This window comes from Amblyraja radiata, unplaced genomic scaffold (assembly GCF_010909765.2).
Source record: "Amblyraja radiata isolate CabotCenter1 unplaced genomic scaffold, sAmbRad1.1.pri S65, whole genome shotgun sequence".
Taxonomy (NCBI): Eukaryota; Metazoa; Chordata; class Chondrichthyes; order Rajiformes; family Rajidae; genus Amblyraja; species Amblyraja radiata.
Genome location: NW_022630159.1, coordinates 792,792 through 803,031, shown reverse-complemented (window position 1 = coordinate 803,031; position 10,240 = coordinate 792,792).

Below are 10,240 nucleotides of genomic sequence, written 5' to 3'. Positions count from 1 at the left end.
AAAAAAAAAAAAAGAAGAAACAGAAGCACCCAAGCGATTCAAAAGCAGGTGGGTGTGCAACTGCCGAGTGAGGAGATCACCCAAGGGTTTACTGTCAGCTCCAGGGAGGTCCAGAATGCAACTGCCGTGGCCCAGCAAGGAGTTGAGGTGGCTCTGAAGGGGGTAGGGAAGGTAAAACGTGCGGGTGGTAAGGAGGCTGGGGGTAGTGTGGAGGAGGAAGACCCTCTCCTTATGGAGGTCACCACACCGCCGCATGCTAGTGGGACAAAAAGGAGGATTGGTCCTGGCGAGGAAGAGCAAGGACGTGGTTCCAAAGTTAGGTGGGTGCATTTTTCCAGACCTTCCATCACCGATGTGGTTGGAGGTCAGGAAATGACGTCTTCTGGGTTGGAGGTTGAGCCTCCACTTCAGGGATCTCCCGAGGGTACCACAAGGTCAGGTGATGGGGTAGACACCTCTGGAGCTGTGTCCTCTGGGCGGGGGGATGTCCTTTCGTCTCTCCGAGGGAGGTATCTCATCGTGTGTTGATCTTGGCTCCCCTGCGGTGTGTCCTCTGGGTCGGAGGAGGTCCCTTCGTTTCAGAGGCCTATTGAGGGTGTTAGCACGCAGGAAGGTGGGGTAAGCTCCCGTGGTAGTGTGGACCCTGAGACGGGGGATGAGCAGAGTCAGCTCGAGGGAGGGGGGTCAGGGGGAACGGTGTACCAATCAGTGCTCAATATTAGAGCCAATGGAGGTGCTGAGGTGTGTATTGTACTGCCGGCTGAGTTGGTAGGGGAGAGGAAAAAAACTAGTGGAGAGCCTCTGGGTGTTGCCAGTGGAGGGGGTGCTTTCGGTGCTGTGGAGGTCGGAGTTATTTCAGGCAGCGATCCTCTTTCAGATTCTGGGGGTGCCAGTTTACCACACACCCTGGGGGTGCCTCTTGTTTTCTCTTCCCCGGGCTCAGATGTAGAGGGTGAGGGCAGAGCGCAGGAGCCCAGCCAGTCAGTGGACTGCGTGATGCGGATATGGGTTTCGGGATCCTTCCCCGGCATTGATCCTGGGGGTGATGTCGTGTCGGAGGAGAGGGAGAGTGATGGGGCCAGCTTGTGTGGAGGGGTTAGCGAAATTACAGAGAGCTCTGGTCTTTCGACTTCTGAAAATGACCTTGGTGATGCTGAGCGTGTTGTGTCAGGTGCGAGTAACTTGGCCGATAGCCCAGGAACCAAGGTCGAGTCTCATGCAATTGTTATCTGTGAGGTGCTGGAGTTTCTAAAAACAAGCCGTACCAACAAGAAAAAGATTGACGCTGCTAAGAGACGGTGGGCTGATCTGTCGGCCTTAGTTAAAACTCTCGAGGCTATCCTTGCCACCAAGGATAGTGATCTTCCTGGCTCTGAGCAGTGCCAGCTTAGGGACTTTTTGGAGTTCCTAAAAAGAGAGAGGGCTACAGAGGCCAGGAGGAGAAGTGTGAGGATTTCAATTTAATGTACCAGTGCATTCACGTTAGCTACCCTAAACTTAAACGGGAGTAGAGCGAGTTTTCGCAGATTCCAGCTTTTATCGGTCCTTAGGGAGGGGAAATTTGCAGTGTGTTTTCTGCAGGAGACGCATACTGTTGTCAGTGATGAACCCACGTGGAGATTGGAGTGAGTAGGCGAGGTCTATATGAGTCATCCTAGCTCAAGTTCGAGGGGGGTGGCCATTTTGTTGGCTCAGAATTTCCTGCCCAATGTTATAAAAGTGCAAGAAGTCGTGCCAGGACGTTTGCTCCATGTGGCCGTGAGCCTGGATGGCATGCCGCTGCATTTCATTAAGGTGTATGCCCCCAGCTCCGGCACGATGCAGGCCGGCCTACTTCAGGAGGTGAGTGCTCTGTTGAGCACTATTGATCGGAGAGACTGTGGCTTCATTGGGGGGGACTTTAACTGCACACTTGAGGTGCGAGATCGTTCTGGTACTCAGTGTGCCCCTGCTGTAGCGAAGAAGCTGAGAGGGTTGATTGATTCATTTGAGTTGGTTGATGCGTGGCGGGACCTCAACTCAGATTCCACTGCTTTTTTGCGGAGGTCTGAGGACGGTGGTTCCCGCATTGATCGAAAATATATCTCCCGAGGTTTTGTCTCCCGTGTCTCAGCGGCCTCAATGCAGCTGGTGCCATGCTCGGACCACTGTCTGGTGTGTGTGGATTTTAATCCAGCGCATGCTCGGGCAGGGTCTGCGTATTGGCACTTTAACAACCGGCTGTTGGAGGATCGGTGTTTCCGGGAGTCATTCAGTCGGTTTTGGGTGAGGTGGAGAGAGAGGCAGAGGTGTTTCTCTTCCCTAAGGCAATGGTGGGATGTGGGGAAAGCTCACATCCGTTTTTTTGTAAGGAATACACGTGGGGGTTGACCGGGCGGCGGGACTCAGCGGTTGAGAAGCTTGAGAGGGGGATGATGGACGCAGAGTCTCGCCTGGGTCAGGTTGGAGGTGACTCTTGCGAATGGGGTATGTTTCATGAGAAGAAGGAAGCCTTGAGGAACCTGCAACTTGAGCGGTCCCGAGGCGCATACGTGAGGGCGCGGGTCCAGATGCTGCACGATCTGGATCGAGCTTCGCCTTTCTTTTACACTCTGGAGAAAGGGCGGGTAGCCGGCAAACAGCTCGTGGAGCTGCTAGCAGATGATGGCTCCTCTGTCACGGATCCAGAGAGGATTAGTCCCTTGGTCAGGTCCTTTTATGGATCCCTGTTCTCCGCAGGTGGAGTCAGCGGGGAAGCTCAGCAGGACCTGTGGGAGAGTTTACCGATTATAGATAGAGAGGTGGCCGATCTTCTTGATGGCCCTTTATCTTTGGAGGAGTTGACTCGTGCATTGCATCAGCTCAGGAGGGGTAAGTCCCCCGGGCTGGATGGGCTGCTGGTAGAGTTTGTGAGAGCCTTCTGGGGTATCCTGGGGGGTGATTACATGTTGGTTCTGGAGGAGAGCCTGGCGACCGGGGAGATGCCCCTCTCGTGGCGTAGAACAGTTGTTGTCCTGCTACCCAAGAAGGGGGAACTCCGCCTGTTGAAAAACTGGCGTCCGGTCTCTCTCCAATGTACAGAGTATAACGTTGTTGCACGGGTGATGGCAAATCGCCTGGGCTCCGTGCTGTCTCAGTTGATTCACCATGACGAGTCCTACACAGTCCCAGGTCGGTCCATTCAGGATAACATCCACCTGGTTAGGGCCCTGATTCATCTAGCACAGGGTACTCGTCAGTCAGCTGCTTTTCTGTCTCTTGATCAGGAGAAGGCTTTTGATAGGGTAGAGCATGAATACCTTTTCGGGACGTTGCAAGCGTTCGGATTTGGACCGCATTTTGTGGCCCTGGTCCGCCTCTTGTATGCTGCAGTGGAGTGCCTTGTGAAGGTTAATGGTGCGTTGTGGGCTCCCTTTCATTTTGGAAGGGGGATCCGTCAGGGGTGCCTCATGTCAGGTCAGTTGTACTCGGTCTGTGTGGAGCCGTTCCTGTGTCTTCTTCGGAGGAGGTTGACAGGCCTGGCCCTACCGGGCCCGGGGGTGGAGTTGGTTCTGTCGGTATATGCCGATGATGTACTCCTTATGTTCACCGATCCTGGTGACCTGCGGAGGATGCGTGTTTGCCAGAAGATTTTCTCGGCTGCATCTTCTGCCAGGATTAATTGGAGCAAGTGCTCTGGACTTTTAGTGGGTAAGTGGCAGGTGGACTCCCTGCCAGAGGAGATGGCAATGTTTGCGTGGAGCACCACGCACCTCCTCTATCTGAGGGTGTACCTGAGTCCCACTCAGGATGCTTGACCGGCAAATTGGAAGGAGTTGGAGATGAAAGTGGTTGCCAGGCTGGGGCGCTGGTCAGGCCTGCTTGTAGTTCTTTCTTTTCAGGGGAGGGTGTTAGTCATAAACCAGCTGGTGGCCTCCGTGTTATGGTATCGGCTGGCTACTCTTGTCCCGCCTTCCATTTTTGTAAATGCTTTACAGAAGAAACTGGTGGACTGCTTTTGGGGAAACAGGAAGCACTGGGTCTCCGCAGCGGTCCTGAGTCTCCCATTAGAGGAGGACGGCCAGTCCTTGGTATGCGTGCGTACCCAGGTGGCGGCTCTCCGCCTCAGGACTCTGAGGAGGTATATGTATATAGAGAACCCCCCCAGATGGCACGTTTTGGCCACGTATTTTTTCCGAAGGGGTCGTTGGCTAAGGGGGGTCTCGCGGCTCCCGGTGGCGGGCATCAGTCGACCCGCCCTAAGGGGCTTGCCTGTTTTCTACCGGGATGTGTTAAGAGTGAGGAATATGGTTGTTTTCAGCCAGCGTGTTGCTCCACGAGGGGAGGCCGATGTTGCGGCTGCGTGAGTGGCCGGTCCTCACCAAATCATGGCGGGTGTCGAGGAGAGGCGTGCGCCTAGAGTGGTTTTGAATGAGCTCTTACCCGCTACGTCAGATCTGCTCATCGGGCCTCGGTTCCGGGATTTATCTCGACCTGAGCCGCCTTTCGGAGATGATTAGCGTGCCGTTTCGTGACGCGAAGAGACGATCACTGTATAGAATGTTCCTGCACATTCTGCACCTCCTTGCCTTCGTCTCCCGTCCCAACACACCATGGCGGGCGGTGTTACCACCTGAAGGCGGGGAGGGTCCCCAGTGGGGGTCCCTCTACAAGGGAGTTGTCCCCCTTTACATTGGGGACCTGGGGTGGAGAGTGCTGCACAGAGCGGTGGCATGTAACAAACTTTTGAGTCGGTTCACGGACTCGTCCGCTGCCTGCATTTTCTGTGGCGAGGAAGAGACCGTCTTCCACATTTATATGGAGTGTGAGAGGCTACTGCCCCGTACCAATATCTGAAGGGGTTGTTCCTAAAGTTCTGGTTACATTTTAGTCCTACGATTCTTGTGTTTGGACACAAGGCAGGGTGTGGGGAGAGCCAAGTGGGAGGTTGGGACCTACCTGTCGGTCTACTCCTGGGCCTGGCCAAGATGGTCATACGCGGGTCCAGGAAGCAGGCGGTGGATGGTCAGGCAAGAGTCGGCTGCTTGCCCCTCTTTCGGGCCTACGTCCGTGCACGTGTGTCCCTGGAGAGGGAACATGCGGTGTTCACGGGGACTTTGGATGTTTTCCGTGGGCGCTGGTCACCGCGTGGGGTTGAGAGTATTGTGAACAATGATTGTAATGTTGTACTATAATGACACTTGATATAATGTAATTTCGTTTTGTGTATGACTTGATCTGTTGTATTATTTGATGTGTTGAATAAAGTCTTGGAATTGGAGGGGAAAAAAAGAGCGAGACAGAGACAGAGACAGATACAGACAGACAGAGAGACAGAGACAGAGATGGAGAAAGACAGAGACAGAGAGAGTGTGTGACAGTGAGTGAGTGAGTGAGTGTGACAGTGAGAGAGTGAGTGTGAGTGATGTGTTAGTGAATGAGAGTGAGTGAGAGGGTGAGTGAGTGTTAGTGAGTGAGAGTGTGAGTGAGTGTGTGAGAGTGTGAGTGACTGTGAGTGTGTGTGAGTGAGTGAGTAGATGAGTGAGTGAGAGAGTGAGAGTGAGAGGGTGAGAGTGAATGAAGAGTGTGAGTGAGAGAGTGAGTGTAGTGGCTGTTTGGCTTAATTTTGTGTGTGATAAAATAGTAAGATTAAACGAGAACTTACCAGTTTGAAGTTTGATCTGTATTTTATGAGGAGGAACGTTGAGGGAATACGTGAAGAACCCGCTTCCAACGCATGCGTGTCATTCTTCAAAGCAGCGGTGTGAGGTCACAGAAACTATAATGACCTAACATAGTAAGATTATCAAAGAGATACCAGTTTTGATATGATCATAGGAGGGTGGGAACGGAGGGCACGTATTCCCTCAACGTTCCTCCTCATAAAATACAGATCAAACTTCAAACTGGTAAGTTCTCGTTTAATCTTACTATTTTACTTCGGAGTCACGTGAGTGACTACGTGAAGATTTCAAAGCTCTGTGACCTCATGCCGTGGAACGAGTCCATGCTTCACAACTGCCTTGGGTATTGGGAGAGAGTATCATTAGCAATTTTAGACACACTTATACAAAGACTTGTGTGATATAACGAGAAAATACATTTATTAATTGAAATCATAGCCCTGTAACCCTTCGGGCAAATTATAATATTGAACGTAAAATGCTTTCCGAAAATGATGATGGCTCCAAAACTGGTTTATTATAAAACCTTTGGAAAGTCCTTTCGGATGACCATCCTGCTATTCTGAGGATTTGGTCCGTGGGTACCTCCAGAATCTTTGCTGCGGATGTTGCTGCAGCCCTGGTGGAATGAGATTTAAAACCATTAGTGTCTATTCCTGCCATCTTTAGGACACATTTGAGCCACCTTGAGATAGTTTGGGTCGTGACCCTTTTGTGCGGTTTCTTGTAAGAAATTAACAAAGCCATTTCCTGACCTCGAATGCTCTTAGTATATTCCATGTATAATTGGATATGTCTTGCTATACACAGACGGTCGTCATATGGATATGCCATAAATTCAATCACTTGACCCGTTGAACCTGGTCTGTTTGTTTTATTAACTCATGTATGACAAACACCAGTTTCTCTGGTGAGATGATCAAGGAATCCAGGCTCAGTTTGCTTAATGACTGGACTCGTTGTGCAGTAACTAACGCCATGAGCATAACCATCTTCATGGTCAGTTTCTGCAGTGATAATGCTGTTTATGGGCGACCAGCTCCTCAGCATGTCCAACACGACACCCACATCCCAGATTTTGGAGTACCTGGTTTTAGGGGGATTTGCATTGAATATGCCCCTCATAAGTTTTGTTATGAGGGGGTGCGTTCCCACCGTGTGCCGCTCCGTTCCTTGTGATAGGTAATTGGAGAGTGCACTTCTGGCACTATTGATGGCACTGTAGCCCAATCGTTTATCATAATGGAGGTTTGTTAAGAATTCCAATACGGCCGGAATGTTCTTGGCCCTTTCGTCGAGGTTGTTGTCAAAGCAGTATATGCCCCATTTCTTGATGTGTCCGAGGGACTGCTTCCGTGTTGACAGTCTTTGTGCGGATGTGATGAGATTCATCGTCCTGTCTGACAGCCCCATGTCGTGTAGTGGGTCTTTCAGACTCTACAAATCAACAAATCCATAGTCTTATGGCATGGGTGACTGCCCCCCCCCCCCAGTTACTGGATGAATTAATAAATTCGGGCTATGTCCAATAATGGAACATGGTTCTAACACCATCCCCTGTATGACCGAATACCACGGTTGAGTAGGCCAATCGGGTACTATGAGAATCCCAGATGCCGAATATTGTTGAATTTTCCTTTGTACCCGATTGATGAGGCAGAATGGGGGAAAAGCATAAAAAACGCCATTTCCCCCAATGCAGTGAGAAAGCATCTGTAGCTTCTGCCCCAGGGTCTGGTTCCCAGGACACATACCTTGGTAATTGGTGATTCAACCTGGACGCAAAAATATCAATATCTGGTCTACCATATTTTGCTGTAATTTCAGCAAATACATTTTTATTTAACATCCATTCCGTGTTTTCATTAAATTTGCGTGACCTGGTGTCTGCCACTGAATTTAGCTTACCTGGTAGGTATGTTGCCGATATCCAAATGTTTCTTTGGATACACCATTTTGTAATACCATAGACGAGTTGTCAATAATGATGGGGTTGGAGCAATACCTAATGCTATGTTCCCACCACTGTAGTTCAATTATAGATTCCGTAGGCAGCTCCATAAGTCTATCAAAATGACCTTTGTTAAATTTGAGTGCTCTAATTTTTGCTCTTTGCAAATTTTGATAATGTAATGGCCCAAAATGTGTGCCGGGAATGTAGTCACAATCTTCCCAATTATCCGGCCTACCCGTCTAATGGAGGGTCTGTTGGTGTTAAGAAGCTCGCTGCAATCCTCCTGTAGGGCTCCTGCTTTATTTATTGGTAATGTTACTAACATATTGACCGTGTTAATGGTGAATCCTAGATAATCCATATTAGTTTCTGGTATCAATTTACACTTAACTACCGTCTGTGTTCCCCTCTGATGGGTACTGTATAGTATGCATCTTTTAAGTCAATGCTTGCCATATAGAAACCAGCTGATACTAATTCTTCAGCAGTGATAAAGGTATCCATCTTAAAATGAACATATTGAACGAATGTGTTTAGGGTTGAAAGGTCAATGATAATCCTGCAACCCCCATCTTTTTTATTTTTAATAAATATGTTTGATACAAATTTTAATTGTTCATGAGTAGTATGCTCAATCACACCTTTTGTATACAATCGTTGTAGCTTCATGTGGGCTTTAGATTAGGTTTTTGTAAGGACGAAATGCCTTTCTGGTGTATGTTGTACTGGGGGGTTATTGGGATGAGTAAATTCTATCAGATAACCCTGAATACTGCTTAGAACATACGAGTCTGTAGTGATTTTACACCATTCGTCACTGTAGTATTGCAACCTCCCTCCCACCGTCGTGGGTCCCTTTTTTACAAAAGAACCACACCCACCTACCTCCATGGTTACTGGTGGTTGTATTATTTTCTTTGTTTTTTGAAAAAAGGGGGTTTTGTTTTTATTCGTGTTCGTGGTTGTACTGGAGGTTGAGGCTTCCGCATCTTCCAGGGTGGCCGTCCCTGGCCATACCCTAAAAGAAGGCTGCTGCGGGTTATATTGGGTTCTGGCACTGCCACTGATATAAGCCACACTTTTCGGTCTTCCATGTGGCTGGTACCGTGATCCAAAATAAGCCTTTGCGCTGGTTTTGATGAGCCCCAGTGTCTTGGCTTCCCCAAACGAAAGGGTTGGGGTTTTAACGGCTCTTTGTTTGCAAATTGTTGCATATTTAGGATCCAGTGCTGGCTGAATAGCAGCCCTCCGCATGCTATTCAGCTCATATTGTACATTACAGAACAGGGCTAGTGCGTCTTGGTGGCCTTTAGTTTGCTCTGTTTTGTCCAGGGTGCGGATGTAAGCTGTGATCCCTGCCGTAAGCCCCTTTAAGGCTTTCTGGATTTTGAGATCATGGTTCCTGATGTCCCTCCCCATATGCTTCCAAATGCATTGGTTGACACTGGGGATTTGTAATGCATCACAGTTACCAGGTGGCAGATGTCTGGCCAGTGTCTCTGTGAATATTTGTTGTTGGAGTTGATGGCCAGACATGTAGTTAATACTGGCTGCCATCCTGGAATCCAAGTCTGCCCCTGTTTGACTTGGTTTGTAGTAATCAGCCACCATGTCCAGCAGTGTATGTTTTTCTGCAGATTCAGGATCATGGTAAGCTGTGTGATCAGGGTCTGGCCCATCAGGGTCCTGCCCACTCTCCTCCGAAGAGGTCGAGATTTCAGGGGGTCCCTCACGGGGTACCCATATGGGGCTTGCCTGCCCACTGTGGCTTGTCTCCACATTGATGGGACTGCCACTGTGAAGGAGCTCCTCCAGCAGCTCCTTTAGACGGTCTCTACGTTGAGCTGCACTTGCTATTTTTGGCTGCTCCCATTCCTGCAGCCTTTCAGCAGTGTGCTGCTCTTCTCTGTATCCCCGCTCTTCCCGTCCCCGGTACTCACGGGTGCTGGTTTGCGGGCTTTCCTCGTCCCGCCGCTGGCCACACCGGTCCTGACTGTCGGTCCACGTCTGTTCCCGGTCAGCTGTTTCTCCTGGCTGCTCCGTATGCAGCCACTCATAGCGGGTTTGTTCCGTCTCCCGCACCCGTTCAGCCCTGGTCCGATATTGATACGGGCTGGTCGCCTGCTGCTGCTTCAAGTCGGGCTCTGCTAGATGGTGCGTTTTAGTTTGAACTTTGCCTCCCGGCCGGTGAGTAAGTTTCGTCGGTGCCAGAATGATTTCTGGCACAGCTGATTCCTCTACCGAGGCATCTAGAGCCGACGGCTGCTGTCTCTGCCGTTCATCCACGTTTACAACGCGTTTCTCGGTCAGCTTTTTTGCAGACCGCTTCCTTTTTTCTCTGTCCATTTTTCTGTGAATAAAAATGCAGAGTCCTTACCTGCCTTTTGCTGGTCCTTTTTTCCTTCTCCCGTTACTGGGGGACGTCCTCCACCCTTCTGTTGACTCGTGCAATGCGTGTAGCGATATGACACGCATGCGTTGGAAGCGGGTTCTTCACGTAGTCACTCACGTGACTCCGAAGTAAAATATGGAATTTGCCTTTAAATGTTGTCTGCCTGTAATTATGTGGGTGGGATATATTATGTAGTTGGAGGCGTGTTTGCTGATGGGATTCTTGGAAGAAGCTTGTAGTTTATTTAGTTCG